Genomic DNA, 18765 nt, shown 5'->3' on the forward strand with positions numbered 1-18765 from the left:
TATATACCCTGTAACATTATACTTTTCCAGAAATGTATCCAGTCCCCTCTTAAATTTTAGTAATGAATCACTCATTACAACATCATACGGCAGAGAGTTCCATAGTCTCACTGCTCTTACAGTAAAGAACCCGCGTCTGTTATTATGCTTAAACCTTCTTTCCTCCAGACGCAGAGGATGCCCCCTTGTCCCTGTCTCCGGTCTATGATTAAAAAGATTATCAGAAAGGTCTTTGTACTGTCCCCTCATATATTTATACATTAAAATCAGATCACCCCTCAGTCTTCGTTTTTCCAAACTAAATAGCCCCAAGTGTAATAACCAATCTTGGTATTGCAGACCCCCCAGTCCTCTAATAACCTTGGTCGCTCTTCTCTGCACCCGCTCTAGTTCAGCTATGTCTTTCTTAAACACCGGAGACCAGAACTGTGCACAGTATTCTAAGTGTGGTCGAACTAGTGACTTGTATAGAGGTAACATTATGTTCTCCTCATGAGCATCTATGCTTCTTTTAATGCATCCCATTATTTTATTTGCCTTTGTAGCAGCTGCCTGACACTGGCCCCTGAATATGAGTTTGTCATCCACCCATACACCCAGGTCTTTTTCATTGACGGTTTTGCCCAGAGTTTTAGAATTAAGCACATAATTATACATCTTATTACTTCTACCCAAGTGCATGACCTTACATTTATCCCCATTAAAGCTCATTTGCCATTTATCAGCCCAAGCTTCTAGTTTACATAAATCATCCTGCAATATAAAATTGTCCTCCTCTGTATTGATTACCCTGCAGAGTTTAGTGTCATCTGCAAATATTGAAATTCTGCTCTGAATGCCCCCTACAAGATCATTAATAAATATGTTTAAAAGAAGAGGGCCCAATACTGACCCCTGTGGTACCCCACTGCTAACTGCTACTCAGTCTGAGTGTGCTCCATTAATAAACACCCTTTGTTTCCTATCCCTGAGCCAGCTCTCAACCCACTTACACATATTTTCCCCTATCCCCATTAATCTCATTTTATGTATCAGTGATCATATTGTCGCCATGGGATTTTCTTGTGTAAATACTGATGATAAAAAGTCATTTAGCATATTGGCTTTTTCCTCATCCTCATCCACCATTTCACCCAGACTATTTTTAAGGGGCCAACACTATCATTTTTTAGTTTCTTACTATTTACGTAGTTAAAGAATATTTTGGGATTATTTTTACTCTCTCTGGCAATGAGTCTCTCTGTCTCAATCTTTGCTGCCTTGATTTGCTTTTTACAGAATTTATTTAATTTTTTTTGTATTTATTTAATGCCTCATCACTACCTACTTCCTTTAATTCTCTAAATGCTTTCTTTTTGTCACTTATTGCGCCCCTTACAGCTCTATTTAGCCATATTGGTTTCCTCCTATTTCTAGTATGTTTATTCCCATACGGTATATACTGTGCACAGGTCCTATCCAGGATGCTGATAAACGTCTCCCATTTTCTTTGTGTATTTTTGTGTCTCAGGATATCGTCCCAGTTAATTGCACCAAGATCCTCTCTCATCCGTTGGAAATTTGCCCTCCTGAAGTTTAGTGTCCTTGTAACCCCTCTACTACACATCTTATTAAAGGATACATGAAAACTTATTATTTTGTGATCACTATTCCCCAAGTGACCCCCAACCCGTATATTTGATATGCCGTCTGGCCTGTTGGTTCATATTAGTATATTAGTTAATATGATGAGCTCAACCGCCACCTCACTCAGCCGATAATACAAGATCTTGGCCAGAATTTTATAATCCGTGTTCAGCAAAGACAATGGACACCAATTCTTTATATCTTTTAGATTTCCTTTCTTTGCCAGAAGAACCAGAACAGACTTATACTGGGACTGTTAGAGCTTCCCTGCAGAGAGGCAATCATTATAGACCTGCACCAGGTCCGGGGCTAATAAGTCCCTGAACTCTCTATAAAACTCGCTGGTCAGGCCGTCCAGCCCCGGGCTTTTGTTGGCCTTTAAGGAGTCGATGCTCTTCTTCACCTCCTCCTCAGTTATCGGAGCGGCCATACTAGCTGCCTGCGCTGGGTCTAACATTGGTAGGGACACCCCCTTCAGATAGGCTTTAATGTCCTCCTTATTGATATGAGACCCTTTATAGAGATCTCTATAATAATCACCAATGATCTTGTGGACTTTCTCCTGCTGTGACTGCTCCACCCCATTCTCATCCAACAAGCCAGTGATTAGCTTCTTACTGACCCTGTTTTTACAGGCACTAAAGGGATCTGGGTAATGAACGCCCCAATTATCTTTCTTTTCAATGTTCTTTTTATTAAGTTTAACAGGTTTAAAGATACAATAATAAAGTGTAACAAGATATAACAGGAAGAAAAAAAAACATTGAGTCATATTATACAGACAAATGATCAGTCATAAACCATGCATATAGAGACTTGAGAGTTGGTGAAAATAATAACGATGGGGAATTACATTCCGAACAGCAACTCCATGGTGATCAATGTTATCGTAAATCAAAAATTTTGAAGAAAACATTTGGTCTGTAGCTAAGACTCTGGGTATAACTTGTCTTAGTTGCAGACTAGAAGTATTCCCAAAAGAATACCTAACAATAGGAAAGAAGAAACCATAGAAAAGGGGAAAGGGGGTTAGCATGTGAAAAAGAGAAGAAGGTGGTATAGTTTAGGGAGGAAGGGGGGGGGGGGCATCCAATAAATATCTCGGATGGTCCTCAATTTGAGTCTTCAGATTCTATATATCGGTGAGCTCTATATAGGGCCCATGGACACCACTGTTCTGTAAATTTTGCCCGTGAGTGGTGAACTGAAGCAACTAGTTCGGCCATGCGATATAATTGATCTATTTTCGCTAATAACTGGGAGTGTGAGGGTACGTTCGGTGACTTCCAGTATAACGGAATCAGTAGTTTAGCAGCAGCTATGATATTGCCGATGAGAGTGGATATGCAGGTATACTCGGACCCTGTAGGGAGATTTAATAGAGCAATTTCAGGTGTCAGCTTCAGTGTTTTCATCATGACTTCTTGAATGGTCTTCTCCACTGATGACCAAAAGATTTTTATAATTGGACATGACCACCATAGATGCATGTAGTCTCCGGTCCCTCTCCCACATCTCCAGCACGTGGTTGGGGTATCTGCCCTCCAGGTCCTAATTTGCGTCTGCGATATATACCATCTTGATATTATTTTGTAGGAGTTTTCCTGAGTTTTCACACATCTTGTAGGACCATGTGAATGTTTATAAATGTGTTGCACTTGAGCCGTGGAGAGCGGATAGCCTAGATCCTTTTCCCATTTTGTTATGTAAGCTCTTTTTAAACATAGGTTTTCAGTTAAGAATGAGTGGTATATTGTGGAGAGTATTTTTGAAGGTCTAGATGTATTAACGCATAAGGTTTCAAAGGGAGTAAGATTTTGCGTGAAGTCTGGGTTATAACGCATTTGTCTCAGTGAATTTTTGAAAGAGGAGTATTGCATAGTGTTGAGCATTCCGATACCGCAAGTATCGGCCGATATTTGCAGTATCGGAATTCCGATGCTGAGTTCCGATATTTTTGCGATATCGGGAATCGGTATCGGGATCCATATTCATGTGTAAAATAAAGAATAAAAATAAAAAATATTTATATACTCACCCTCGGACGTGCCCTGGTTGAAACCGCTGTAACCGGCAGTCTCCCCTCCTAAGAATGAGCGAGTGAAGGACCTGCGGTGACGTCGCGGCTTGTGATTGGTCGCGTGAGCGGTTACATGAGCGGTCACACGACCAATAACAAGCCACGACGTCATCAAAGGTCCTTCACCCTGCATTCTTAGGAACAGAGGCTGCCGGTTACACCGCTTATAGCCAGGGGCCGTCGGAGGGGTGAGTATATCGATATTTTTTATTTTTATTCTTTATTTTTACATGAATATGGATCCCAGGGCCTGAAGGAGAGTTTCCTCTCCTTTAGACCCAGGGAACCATTACAGGATACCTTCCGATATTTGCGTCCCATTGACTTGTATTGGTATCGGATATCGGTATCGGCGATATCCGATATTTTTCGGATATCAGCCGATACAATCCGATACCGATACTTTGAAATATCGGAAGGTATCGCTCAACACTAGTATTGTATAAAATTGAGAATTGCTAGGCCTGGGAGCTTTCTAATTTCAGTTAGTGGTAGGAGTATACCGTCCATCATTAATCTATCTATAGGTATATCAAATCTCTGTTGTCCGAGAACATCTCTTTTGGTTGTTATGAGTGTGTGTGGGAAGATGTCTGCAAGTGTAAGTAATGGGGATAAAGGAGGAAGAAGAATGTTGTAAGTTTTGGCCCAGATTCTAATAAGTGATTGGGTAAGCAGGTTACAGGACTTCGGTGGCGGCTGCGCCTTAGTATAAGACAGTAGAAGTGGTCTGAGGGGTAGAGCAGAGAGTCCCCCCTCCACCGCCAGCCGCTGTTTGTTCAGAGTGCCTCGGATTAAGTCAACTGCTCGCGATAATACTGCAGCATAATAATATTTTCTTATGTCAGGAGCACCCATGCCACCATTGGGCCTGGATAGAACGCCCCAATTATCAAACTGTCCCTCTGCCTTGAGAGACTTGAGGCGATCGTACTGCAGCTCCCTCATTTGCTGTTTTATATGGCTGACGCTCCGTCCGTCCACCTCCTCACCACCATTCATCCTGCTATATAGCCGGCTCAGGTGCAGTCTCAGGGCAGAGTATCTCATATACTCCACATTACTATGTTTCTTGGCTGCTCGTATAATAAACTGCTTGATATCACTTCTTGATATCACTTTTCATGGTCTCCCACCACTCGGCTGTGTCATCACACATACATTGGGTGGTCCTACGATCATTATAGAAGGTGGTGAAGGCCTCTGTTATGCCGGGGGCGGACTGTTATGCCAGAAGCGGTGGTAGACAAGAGTGGACCCACTGGAACATGATACCGAACCTCCTCCGAGCAAGCGAACCAGTATCGACAACCCCTATACAGGGATACTTAGGAAGCAAACTCGGAGGCCTCAAGTACCACGGATGCCAGGACCAGGGATCGGCTCAGGAAAGGAGGGAACGGGGATGGAAAGGGCGAACTAGACAGGAACTGAGCGGCCAACGTATGGGAGAGGTAACCACGGAAGTGGTAAACAGAGAAACCAGAAGATGCAAAGAAAAGGTGTGTATGGGACAAAGGAGCTTGGGAAAAAGTTAAAGGGATTGCGATCAAAAGTCTGACTAGAGACAGAAGGACGGGCCTGGAAAGAAGAGTGAAACTAGAGCAGGAACTCAGAGCTGAACTCAAAAGTCAGGCGCCTTCACAAGGAGAGGGCAGCCTGAAATACTAGATGCTAACCCCCCATTGGCCCAAACAATACTGCCGGGTCAGGTTGCAGTACAGGATAAGGAGGAGGAGTGTGCAAGCGCCCAATCTCTAAGGAGAAGATGGGAGGAGACAGGATGCATGACAGACTACAGAGGGGAAGCTCGCCGACGCTCCCAAAGAGACACGCGCCGGGAACCAGAGCAGGAAGAAGTGAGCAGTGGCGCTGGAGCGACGACCGAGGAGGAAGAAGGAGGAGTGAGCACAGCACCAGCAGAGACAGCCCTGGGACCATCGGAGGTGAGCATAGTGGTAACAGTACCCCCTCTCTTACACCCCTCTCCCCTCCTCTTAGACAAAAATCTCTTAAGAATAAGGGGTGCATTAATGTTCTCCCAAGACCTCTCCTCAGAATCAAATCCCTTCCAATCAATTAGAAAGAAGGTTTTGCCCCTTACATTCTTGGAGGCTAAAATATCTCTCACCTCAAAAACATCATCAGCACTAACGGTGGAGGAGAAGATCCGGAAACAGGATGAAAACGGTTCAGAATGACTGGTTTGAGGAGCGAGATGTGGAAGACGTTGGAAATGCGGAGTGAAGCAGGCAACCTCAGCTTGTAGGCTACGTTATTAATATGGCTGAGGACTTCAAATGGACCGATGTAACGAGGACTGTTGTGAATTCTGTGGTCAAGCTCCCTCCTGTGGTCATGAGTGGTACTTCGGCTGGTTCTGTCTATGAGCTTCCTCTGGTGGATGTGAGTGGGGCTGCGGCTTCTGAGTTTCCTTCTTCAGGTGACGAGGTTAAGTCGTTAGGTGCTGCTCTACTTAACTCCACCTAGTTCTTTGTTCCTGGCCTCCAGTCAATGTTCCAGTATTGGCCTTGCTATCTCCTGGATCTTTCCTGTGGCCTGTCTGCCTTGCATGAGCTAAGTTTTGCTTATGTTACTTTTGTTTCCTATATTTTCTGTCCAGCTTGCTATATTGGTTTTTCTTGCTTGCTGGAAGCTCTGAGACACAGAGGGAGCACCTCCGTACCGTTAGTCGGTGCGGAGGGTCTTTTTGCCCCTCTGCGTGGTTGTTTGTAGGTTTTTGTGCTGACCGCAAAGCTATCTTTCCTATCCTCGGTCTATTCAGTAAGTCGGGCCTCACTTTGCTAAAATCTATTTCATTTCTGTGTTTGTATTTTCATCTTACTCACAGTCATTATATGTGGGGGGCTGCCTTTTCCTTTGGGGAATTTCTCTGAGGCAAGGTAGGCTTATTTTTCTATCTTCAGGGCTAGCTAGTTTCTCAGGCTGTGACGAGGCGCCTAGGTTCTGGTCAGGAGCGCTCCACGGCTACCTTTAGTGTGGTATGATAGGATCAGGGATTGCGGTCAGCAGAGTTCCCACGTCTCAGAGCTCGTCCTATTTAGTAACTAAACAGGTCACTTGTGTGCTCTTAACCACTAGGTCCATTGTGGTTCTGAATCACCTGTTCATAACAGTACTGGAGGCCCAAAGTACTAATGCTTCTCAATAGAGGGAAAAGAGAAGTTCTGAGACCATTTTTTTTTCTTTGCACTGTGTTTTGTCTCTCTTTTCCCCTAGACATTTGGGTGGTTCAGAACACAGGTGTTGTGATGGACATTCAAGGTCTGTCCTCTTTGATGGATAATCTCGTTATAAGTGTACAGAACATTCAAGATTTAGTGGTTCAGAATCCTATGTTAGAACCTAAAATTCCTATTCCTGAGTTATTTTCTGGAGATAGAGCTAAATATCTGAATTTCAAAAATAATTGTAAACTATTTCTGGCTTTGAAACCCCGCTCCTCTGGTGACCCAGTTCAACAAGTAAAGATCATTATTTCTTTATTACGCGGCGACCCTCAAGCTTGGGCATTTTCTCTTGCGCCAGGAGATCCTGCATTATGTAATATTGATGCGTTTTTTCTGGCGCTCGGATTGCTGTATGATGAACCTAATTCAGTGGATCAGGCAGAGAAAAATTTGCTGGCTCTGTGTCAGGGTCAGGATGAGGTAGAGATATATTGTCAGAAGTTTAGGAAGTGGTCTGTGCTCACTCAATGGAATGAATGCGTGCTGGCAGCAATTTTCAGAAAGGGTCTCTCTGAAGCCCTTAAGGATGTCATGGTGGGATTTCCTATGCCTCCTGGTTTGAATGAGTCTATGTCTTTGGCTATTCAGATCGGTTGACGCTTGTGTGAGCGTAAAACTGTGCACCATTTGGCGGTATTATCAGAGCATGTACCTGAGTCTATGCAGTGCGATACGACTTTGACCAGAGCTGAACGGCAAGAACACAGACGTCAGAATGGGCTGTGTTTTTATTGTGGTGATTCCACTAATGCTATCTCCGATTGTCCTAAGCGCACTAAGCGGTCCGCTAGGTCTGCCACCATTGGTACGGTACAGTCGAAATTTCTTTTGTCAGTTACTTTGATCTGCTCTTTGTCTTCCTATTCTGTCATGGTATTTGTGGATTCAGGCGCTGCCCTGAATTTGATGGACGTAGAGTTTGCTAGGCGCTGTGGGTTTTTCTTGGAGCCCTTGCAGTATCCTATTCCATTGAGAGGAATTGATGCTACGCCTTTGGCCAAGAATGAGCCTCAGTATTGGACCCAGCTGACCATGTGCATGGCTCCTGCGCATCAGGAGGATATTTGCTTTTTGGTGTTGCATAATTTGCATGATGTGGTCGTGTTGGGGTTGCCATGGCTACAAGTCCATAATCCAGTATTGGATTGAAAATCAATGTCTGTGTCCAGCTGGGGTTGTCAGGGGGTACATGGTGATGTTCCATTTCTGTTTATTTCATCATCCACCCCTTCTGAGGTCCCAGAGTTCTTGTCAGATTACCAGGATGTATTTGATGAGCCCAAGTCCAGTGCCCTACCTCCGCATAGGGATTGTGATTGTGCTATCGATTTGATTCCTGGTAGTAAGTTTCCTAAAGGTCGACTGTTTAATTTGTCTGTACCTGAGCACGCCGCTATGCGGAGTTACGTAAAGGAATCCTTGGAGAAGGGTCATATTCGCCCGTCGTCATCACCATTGGGAGCAGGGTTCTTTTTTGTGGCCAAGAAGGATGGTTCGCTGAGACCTTGTATTGATTACCGCCTTCTAAATAAAATCACAGTCAAATTTCAGTACCCCTTGCCCTTGCTGTCTGATTTGTTCGCTCGGATTAAGGGGGCTAGTTGTTTCACCAAGATAGATCTTCGTGGTGCGTATAATCTTGTGCGTATTAAAAGGGGCGATGAATGGAAAACAGCATTTAATACACCCGAGGGCCATTTTGAGTACCTGGTTATGCCATTCGGGCTTTCTAATGCTCCATCAGTGTTTCAGTCCTTTATGCATGACATCTTCCGAGAGTACCTGGATAAATTCCTGATTGTATACTTGGATGATATTTTGGTCTTCTCGGATGATTTGGGAGTCTCACGTGAAGCAGGTCAGAATGGTGTTCCAGATCCTGCGTGCGAATTCCTTGTTTGTGAAGGGGTCTAAGTGTCTCTTTGGTGTTCAGAAGGTTTCATTTTTGGGTTTCATTTTTTCCCCTTCTACTATTGAGATGGACCCTGTTAAAGTTCGAGCCATTCGGCTAAATAAGATTAAAATAGATAAATCTCCGGGTTCCGGATGGCATACACCCACGAGTACTAAGAGAACTAAGTAATGTAATAGATAAACCATTATTTCTTATTTTTAGGGACTCTATAGCGACAGGGTCTGTTCCACAGGATTGGCGCATAGCAAATGTGGTGCCAATATTCAAAAAGGGCTCTAAAAGTGAACCTGGAAATTATAGGCCAGTAAGTCTAACCTCTATTGTTGGTAAAATATTTGAAGGGTTTCTGAGGGATGTTATTCTGGATTATCTCAATGAGAATAACTGTTTAACTCCATATCAGCATGGGTTTATGAGAAATCGCTCCTGTCAAACCAATCTAATCAGTTTTTATGAAGAGGTAAGCTATAGGCTGGACCACGGTGAGTCATTGGACGTGGTATATCTCGATTTTTCCAAAGCGTTTGATACCGTGCCGCACAAGAGGTTGGTACACAAAATGAGAATGCTTGGTCTGGGGGAAAATGTGTGTAAATGGGTTAGTAACTGGCTTAGTGATAGAAAGCAGAGGGTGGTTATAAATGGTATAGTCTCTAACTGGGTCGCTGTGACCAGTGGGGTACCGCAGGGGTCAGTATTGGGACCTGTTCTCTTCAACATATTCATTAATGATCTGGTAGAAGGTTTACACAGTAAAATATCGATATTTGCAGATGATACAAAACTATGTAAAGCAGTTAATACAAGAGAAGATAGTATTCTGCTACAGATGGATCTGGATAAGTTGGAAACTTGGGCTGAAAGGTGGCAGATGAGGTTTAACAATGATAAATGTAAGGTTATACACATGGGAAGAAGGACTCAATATCACCATTACACACTGAATGGGAAACCACTGGGTAAATCTGACAGGGAGAAGGACTTGGGGATCCTAGTTAATGATAAACTTACCTGGAGCAGCCAGTGCCAGGCAGCAGCTGCCAAGGCAAACAGGATCATGGGGTGCATTAAAAGAGGTCTGGATACACATGATGAGAGCATTATACTGCCTCTGTACAAATCCCTAGTTAGACCGCACATGGAGTACTGTGTCCAGTTTTGGGCACCGGTGCTCAGGAAGAATATAATGGAACTAGAGAGAGTACAAAGGAGGGCAACAAAATTAATAAAGGGGATGGGAGAACTACAATACCCAGATAGATTAGCGAAATTAGGATTATTTAGTCTAGAAAAAAGACGACTGAGGGGCGATCTAATAACCATGTATAAGTATATAAGGGGACAATACAAATATCTCGCTGAGGATCTGTTTAAACCAAGGAAGGTGACGGGCACAAGGGGGCATTCTTTGCGTCTGGAGGAGAGAAGGTTTTTCCACCAACATAGAAGAGGATTCTTTACTGTTAGGGCAGTGAGAATCTGGAATTGCTTGCCTGAGGAGTTGGTGATGGCGAACTCAGTCGAGGGGTTCAAGAGAGGCCTGGATGTCTTCCTGGAGCAGAACAATATTTTATCATACAATTAGGTTCTGTAGAAGGACGTAGATCTGGGGATTTATTATGATGGAATATAGGCTGAACTGGATGGACAAATGTCTTTTTTCGGCCTTACTAACTATGTTACTATGTTACTATGTTCATGATTGGACTCAGCCGACATCTCTGAAGAGTCTGCAAAAGTTCCTGGGTTTTGCTAATTTTTATCGTCGCTTCATCAATTATTTTTCTTGTATTGCTAAACCGTTGACTGATTTAACCAAGAAGGGTACTGATGTGGTCAATTGGTCTTCTGCTGCTGTGGAAGCTTTTCAAGAGTTGAAGCGTTGTTTTTCCTCTGCCCCTGTGTTGTGCCAACCAGATGTTTCGCTCCCGTTCCAGGTCGAGGTTGATGCTTCTGAGATTGGAGCAGGGGCTGTTTTGTCGCAAAGACGTTCTGATGGCTCGGTGATGAAGCCATGCGCCTTCTTTTCCAGGAAGTTTTCGCCTGCTGAGCGTAATTATGATGTTGGCAATCGTGAGTTGCTGGCCATGAAGTGGGCATTCGAGGAGTGGCGTCATTGGCTTGAAGGAGCTAAGCATCGCGTGGTGGTCTTGACTGATCACAAGAACTTGATTTATCTCGAGTCAGCCAAGCGGTTGAATCCTAGACAGGCTCGTTGGTCGCTGTTTTTCTCCCGTTTTGACTTTGTGGTTTCGTACCTTCCGGGCTCTAAAAATGTGAAGGCGGATGCCCTGTCTAGGAGTTTTGTGCCCGACTCTCCAGGTTTGTCTGAGCCGGCGAGTGTTCTCAAGGAGGGGGTAATTTTGTCTGCCATCTCCCCTGATTTGCGGCGGGTGCTACAAAAATTTCAGGCTAATAGACCTGACCGTTGCCCAGCGGAGAAACTGTTTGTCCCTGATAAATGAACGAGTAGAGTTATCTCTGAGGTTCATTGTTCGGTGTTGGCTGGTCATCCTGGAATCTTTGGTACCAGAGAGTTGGTGGCTAGATCCTTTTGGTGGCCGTCTCTGTCGCGGGATGTGCGTTCATTTGTGCAGTCCTGTGGGATTTGTGCTCGGGCTAAGCCCTGCTGTTCTCATGCCAGTGGGTTGCTTTTGCCCTTGCCAGTCCCGAAGAGGCCCTGGACACATATCTCTATGGATTTTATTTCGGATCTCCCCGTCTCTCAAAAAATGTCGGTCATTTGGGTTGTTTGTGATCGCTTTTCTAAGATGGTCCATTTGGTACCCTTGTCTAAATTGCCCTCCTCTGATTTGGTGCCGTTGTTCTTCCAGCATGTGGTTCGTTTGCATGGTATTCCGGAGAACATCGTTGCTGACAGAGGTTCCCAGTTTGTGTCGAGGTTTTGGCGAGCCTTTTGTGCTAGGATGGGCATTGATTTGTCTTTTTCCTCGGCTTTCCATCCTCAGACAAATGGCCAGACTGAACGAACCAATCAGACCTTGGAAACATATCTGAGATGTTTTGTTTCTGCCGATCAGGATGATTGGGTGTCCTTTTTGCCTTTGGCTGAGTTCGCCCTTAATAATCGGGCCAGCTCGGCAACTTTGGTTTCGCCGTTTTTCTGCAATTCCGGCTTCCATCCTCGTTTCTCTTCAGGGCAGGTTGAGTCTTCTGACTGTCCTGGCGTGGATACTGTGGTGGATAGGTTGCAGCAGATTTGGACTCATGTGGTGGACAATTTGACATTGTCTCAGGAGAAGGCTCAGCGTTTCGCTAACCGCAGGCGCTATGTGGGTCCCCGACTTCGTGTTGGGGATTTGGTTTGGTTGTCATCTCGTTATATCCCTATGAAAGTTTCTTCTCCTAAGTTTAAGCCTCGTTTCATTGGTCCGTATAGGATTTCTGAGGTTCTTAATCCTGTGTCTTTTCGTTTGACCCTTCCAGATTCTTTTTCCATCCATAACGTGTTCCATAGGTCATTGTTGCGGAGATACGTGGCACCTGTGGTTCCATCCGTTGATCCTCCTGCCCCGGTTTTGGTTGAGGGGGAGTTGGAGTATATAGTAGAGAAGATTTTGGATTCTCGTATTTCGAGACGGAAACTCCAGTACCTGGTTAAGTGGAAGGGTTATGGTCAGGAAGATAATTCCTGGGTCTTTGCCTCTGATGTTCATGCTGCCGATCTGGTTCGTGCCTTTCATTTGGCTCATCCTAGTCGGCCTGGGGGCTCTGGTGAGGGTTCGGTGACCCCTCCTCAAGGGGGGGTACTGTTGTGAATTCTGTGGTCAAGCTCCCTCCTGTGGTCATGTGTGGTACTTCGGCTGGTTCTGTCTATGAGCTTCCTCTGGTGGATGTGAGTGGGGCTGCGGCTTCTGAGTTTCCTTCCTCAGGTGACGAGGTTAAGTCGTTAGGTGGTGCTCCACTTAACTCCACCTAGTTCTTTGTTCCTGGCCTCCAGTCAATGTTCCAGTATTTAAGTAAATAGGGCAGCACACTGCAGCGCCAAAACATGCAAACTTGAAAACACAAAATTTGAACTGCATTACTGCACTGAAAATATGAAAAATGAGAGCTTTTAGCGCATAAAAATGGCCAATTTTATGTGTACCTCGTAGCCACGATAAGGCATCTCTCTTATACGAGGCCCTACGCTTGACCTACCTCTCTGAGAATAAACGTCTCCATCTGAATGGGTACATGTGAAACCTCTCCTTGGACTCAAATTCTCTCTCACTGTGGAGGGGTATTGGACCTATTATAATTAAAACACCTGAAGCTAGGAGGCGGGGAGTGCACGATCAGAAGGCTAGAGAATACATTTCAAAAAACCTGATCTGCACATCCAAACATAGACACAGTGTGAACAGGTGCTGAACCCAGAGTCGCCAACTCGTATATATTTAAGTAAATAGGGCAGCACACTGCAGCGCCAAAACATGCAAACTTGAAAACACAAAATTTGAACTGCATTACTGCACTGAAAATATGAAAAATGAGAGCTTTTAGCGCATAAAAATGGCCAATTTTATGTGTACCTCGTAGCCACGATAAGGCATCTCTCTTATACGAGGCCCTACGCTTGACCTACCTCTCTGAGAATAAACGTCTCCATCTGAATGGGTACATGTGAAACCTCTCCTTGGACTCAAATTCTCTCTCACTGTGGAGGGGTATTGGCCTCGTATAAGAGAGATACCTTATCGTGGCTACGAGGTACACATAAAATTGGCCATTTTTATGCGCTAAAAGCTCTCATTTTTCATATTTTCAGTGCAGTAATGCAGTTCAAATTTTGTGTTTTCAAGTTTGCATGTTTTGGCGCTGCAGTGTGCTGCCCTATTTACTTAAATATATACGAGTTGGCGACTCTGGGTTCAGCACCTGTTCACACTGTGTCTATGTTTGGATGTGCAGATCAGGTTTTTTGAAATGTATTCTCTAGCCTTCTGATCGTGCACTCCCCGCCTCCTAGCTTCAGGTGTTTTAATTATAATAGGTCCAATACCCCTCCACAGTGAGAGAGAATTTGAGTCCAAGGAGAGGTTTCACATGTACCCATTCAGATGGAGACGTTTATTCTCAGAGAGGTAGGTCAAGCGTAGGGCCTCGTATAAGAGAGATGCCTTATCGTGGCTACGAGGTACACATAAAATTGGCCATTTTTATGCGCTAAAAGCTCTCATTTTTCATATTTTCAGTGCAGTAATGCAGTTCAAATTTTGTGTTTTCAAGTTTGCATGTTTTGGCGCTGCAGTGTGCTGCCCTATTTACTTAAATATATACGAGTTGGCGACTCTGGGTTCAGCACCTGTTCACACTGTGTCTATGTTTGGATGTGCAGATCAGGTTTTTTGAAATGTTCCAGTATTGGCCTTGCTATCTCCTGGATCTTTCCTGTGGCCTGTCTGCCTTGCATGAGCTAAGTTTTGCTTATGTTACTTTTGTTTCCTATATTTTCTGTCCAGCTTGCTATATTGGTTTTTCATGCTTGCTGGAAGCTCTGAGACACAGAGGGAGCACCTCCGTACCGTTAGTCGGTGCGGAGGGTCTTTTTGCCCCTCTGCGTGGTTTTTTGTAGGTTTTTGTGCTGACCGCAAAGCTATCTTTCCTATCCTCGGTCTATTCAGTAAGTCGGGCCTCACTTTGCTAAAATCTATTTCATCTCTGTGTTTGTATTTTCATCTTACTCACAGTCATTATATGTGGGGGGCTGCCTTTTCCTTTGGGGAATTTCTCTGAGGCAAGGTAGGCTTATTTTTCTATCTTCAGGGCTAGCTAGTTTCTCACGCTGTGACGAGGCGCCTAGGTTCTGGTCAGGAGCGCTCCACGGCTACCTTTAGTGTGGTATGATAGGATCAGGGATTGCGGTCAGCAGAGTTCCCACGTCTCAGAGCTCGTCCTATTTAGTAACTAAACAGGTCACTTGTGTGCTCTTAACCACTAGGTCCATTGTGGTTCTGAATCACCTGTTCATAACAGAGGACCCAACTTGTAGGAAGGCATCTTCAGTCTGATATATTTTGACGAAAGCCAAACTCTCTCGCCGGCCGATAGGTTGGCGCATCCAGACTTCTCTTGTCGGCTTGTCTCTTCATACGTTCTCCCACTCTCTTGAGCGCCTCTTTAGTCTCAAGCCAGATTCTGGAAAATTCCAAGACCTCGGAATCAGCTCCAGGAACCCCAGAGGAGGCAGAAATCGGCAAGGGAATATTTGGCTGCATGCCAAAAACTACAAAGAATGGAGGCTTGGCTGAAGACTCATTGGGATGATTATTATAGGCGAACTCTGCCCACGGAAGAAGAGCGGACCAGTTATCCTGATGAGAGTTGGAAAAATGAAGTAGGTAGGAAGACAAAACTTGATTTATACGCTCCACTTGACCGTTGGTTTGCAGATGGTAAGTGGAGGAGAAGTCCAATTTCACCTCTAAGAGACCACACAAAGCCTTCCAGAATCGAGCTGTGAATTGGACTCCACGATCAGAAACAATATGTTGAGGGAATCCATGAAGTCGGAATATGTGCTGGACAAAGACCTTAGCTAATTCAGGAGCGGAGGGCAGTCCAGGTAGAGGAACAAAGTGCCCCATCTTCGAGAGTCGGTCTACCACCACCAGAATGGTAGTATATCCGGAAGAGCGAGGCAGGTCATTAATAAAATGCAAGGCGATATGTTGCCACGGGGATGACGGAACAGGTAACAGAAGAAGAAGTCCTGATGGTAGATGCCTTGGAACCTTGATTTTGGCACAGGAAGAACACAAGGCCGTAAAGTCAGTCACATCTTGACGGAGAGAAGGCCACCAGTAGAACTGGGAAATGAGATTCAGAGTCTTCTTAACACCGAAATGCCCAGAGATCTTAGAAGAATGTCCCCAATGCAAGATAATTCTTCTATCGGCCTCCCGCCAGGAGGTTGGGTAATCAGTAGGGTTGAGCGAAACGGGTTGGCCATTTTCAGAAGTCGCCGACTTTTGGCAAAGTCGGGTTTCATGAAACCCAAACCGACCCCTGTGTGGGGTCGGCCATGAGGTCGGCGATCTTCTGAATCTGGTATCGGAATTCCAATACCAAGTTCCGATATGTTTGCAATATCGGAAATCGGTATCGGAATCCATATTTAAGTGTAAAATAAAGAATTAAAATAAAAAATATTGCTATACTTACCCTCTGATGCGCCCTGGTACTAACCGGCAGCCTTCCTTCCTTAGAATCAGCGCGTGAAGGACCTTAGATGACGTCGCGGCTTGTAATTGGTCGCGCGACCACCCATGTGACCGCTCACGCGACCAATCACAAGCTGCGACGTCACCGAAGGTCCTTCAAGCGCTGATTCTTAGGAAGGAAGGCTGCCGGAAAGAAGCAGGGCGCGTCCGAGGGTGAGTATATACCTAATAGGAATATACTCACCCTCGGACGCGCCCTGCTTCTTTCTGGCAGCCTTCCTTCCTAAGAATCAGCGCTTGAAAGACCTTCGGTGACGTCGCGGCTTGTGATTGGTCGCGTGAGCAGTCACATGGGCGGTCGCGCGACCAATCACAAGCCGCGACGTCATCTAAGGTCCTTCACGCGCTGATTCTAAGGAAGGAAGGCTTCCGGTTAGTACCAGGGCACGTCAGAGGGTAAGTATAGCAATATTTTTTATTTTAATTCTTTATTTTACATTTAAATATGGATCCCAGGGCCTGAAGGAGAGTTTCCTCTCCTTCAGACCCTGGGAACCATAGTATCCCATTGCACTGCATTGGGTTTCGTGTTTCGGCCGACCCCGACCCCGACTTTTCTATAGGATCGGCCGATTTCACTCGACCCGACTTTTGAGAAAGTCGGGTTTCGTGAAACCCGACCCGATCCTATAAAAGTAAAAGTCGCTCAACCCTAGTAATCAGGTTTACGGGAGCCACAGTAACAATTTTGGACGGATCCAAAATGTGGGAGGGTTCCTCCTCCAAGTCAGAAGGCTAGAGAGAGAGCGAGATAATGCATCGGCCTTGATATTTTTCGACCCTGGACGAAAGTGCAACTCGAAATCGAAATGGGCAAAAAACAGAGACCACCTGGCTTGTCTGGGATTGAGCCTCTGGGCAGACTGAAGGTAGGAGAGATTCTTATGATCAGTGAAGATAGTAAAAGGATGGACTGCCCCTTCCAGTAAATATCGCAACTCCTCCAGAGCCATTTTAATGGCCAACAGATCCCGATCCCCGATGGAATAATTGCACTCCGCAGATGAAAAGGCCTTAGAAAAGAGCCCACAGGTAACCAACCGACCAGTAGAGGACCTCTGAGACAGCACCGTGCCAGCATCAACGGAATATGCGTCCACTTCCTGAACAAAAGGTTTGTTCGCCTCGGGTCGATGTAGAATAGGAGCAGCCGCAAAAGCATGTTTTAGACTAAGAAAAGCATCTTCAGCCTCCAGGGACCAAGTTGCGGGACCTACTCCTCTCCGCGTAAGACTCGAGATTCGCTTAGTTACAGATGAGAAGTGTGGAACGAACTGTCGGTAGTAGTTGGCAAAACCTAGAAAGCGTTGGATAGCCTTTACTCCTACCGGCCGAGGCCACTGGAGGATCGCAGACAATTTTTCCGGATCCATTTCTAGTCCAGTCTCAGAGACAATATACCCTATGAAGGGTCTTTTCTATCTTAGCGTATAACCGGTTCTCTCGCAGATGTTGCAGCACAAGACGAACACTCCTCCGGTGGGAGGATAAATCCAGAGAGAAAACGAGGATATCATCAAGATAGACCACAACGCAGGAGTATAGCAAATGTCGGACAATGTCATTGACAAACTCTTGAAACACTGCGGGAGCATTACACAGACCGAAGGGCATAACAAGGTACTCATAGTGACCGTCCCGGGTGTTAAACGCTGTCTTCCATTCGTCTCCCGGGCGGATTCAAATGAGGTTGTAGGCTCCATGTAAATCTAATTTAGAGAACACTCGGGGCCCCTCTCAGGTGGTCGAAAAGTTCAGGAATAAGCGGTAGAGGATATTTATTCTTTTTTTGTAATAGCATTCAGACCCCGGTAATCTATGCATGGGTTTATGGGCTCGTGGGCCTAGCCAGGACTGTTTTTTGGGGGTGTGATAATGGCTGTGGACCAACCTGTCCTTGAGGGATCTCCCTCTTCGAAATGTGATTTAAGGTGTAGGACCTATTGAATCCCTGATGTCCGTATCCATGCAGAGTATCTGCCAGTGACGATGAAGAATATTCCTTATTTCCCCTGCCCCATTACAAAATTTTGTCATGACATTTTGTCATTACTTTTGGGGGTGTAGGTGTAAGTAACTCTTTAAGGTTTTTTTGAAAGAGATTATTTATAGGCCTCACATAGCACACTGTCCGGGTATCCCCTTTCACGGAATCTTCCCCTTAGATCGTCTGCCTGCTGTTTAAAACTATTTAGTTCCGAGCAATTTTGCAGAATCCTGAGATCCTACCCTTTTGGTATTCCCCTTTTGAGGGGCTTAGGGTGGCCGCTTTCCCACCTCATGAGTGAGTTAGTAGCGGTGGGTTTACGGTAGTTCTCTGTGTTAATCTCACCGTTTTCGCCCCTCTGGATCAGGATATCCAGGAACGCCAGTCTGGATTCATTAACTTCAAAGGTAAAGCTTAGGCCCAGATTATTTGAATTTAGTCCTTCCACAAAACTGCCAAACTCTGTCTCTGTGCCCCTCCAAATAACAAAGATGTCATCTATATAGCGCAGTCATAGTACTATTTTCTCCTCAGAAAGACTAGACGCCTCATTAAAAACGACCTTTTCCTCCCACCAGCCAAGGAGCAAATTATCATACGCGGGCGCACAAGGGCTCCCCATTGCTGTGCCCCTGAGCTGGTGGAAGTACTTGTCGTCAAACAAAAAACGTTATTGG

The 18765-nt window shown here is 45.1% G+C and overlaps 1 protein-coding gene across 1 annotated transcript in view; it reads left to right on the forward strand.

The window, feature by feature from the left end:
• The window catches only part of LOC138643509 (uncharacterized), a 1192186-nt gene that overhangs the window by 396603 nt on the left and 776818 nt on the right, over positions 1-18765 (forward strand). The window lies entirely within an intron of this gene.

The sequence above is a fragment of the Ranitomeya imitator genome, chromosome 6, assembly GCF_032444005.1.
Source record: "Ranitomeya imitator isolate aRanImi1 chromosome 6, aRanImi1.pri, whole genome shotgun sequence".
Classification (NCBI taxonomy): Eukaryota; Metazoa; Chordata; class Amphibia; order Anura; family Dendrobatidae; genus Ranitomeya; species Ranitomeya imitator.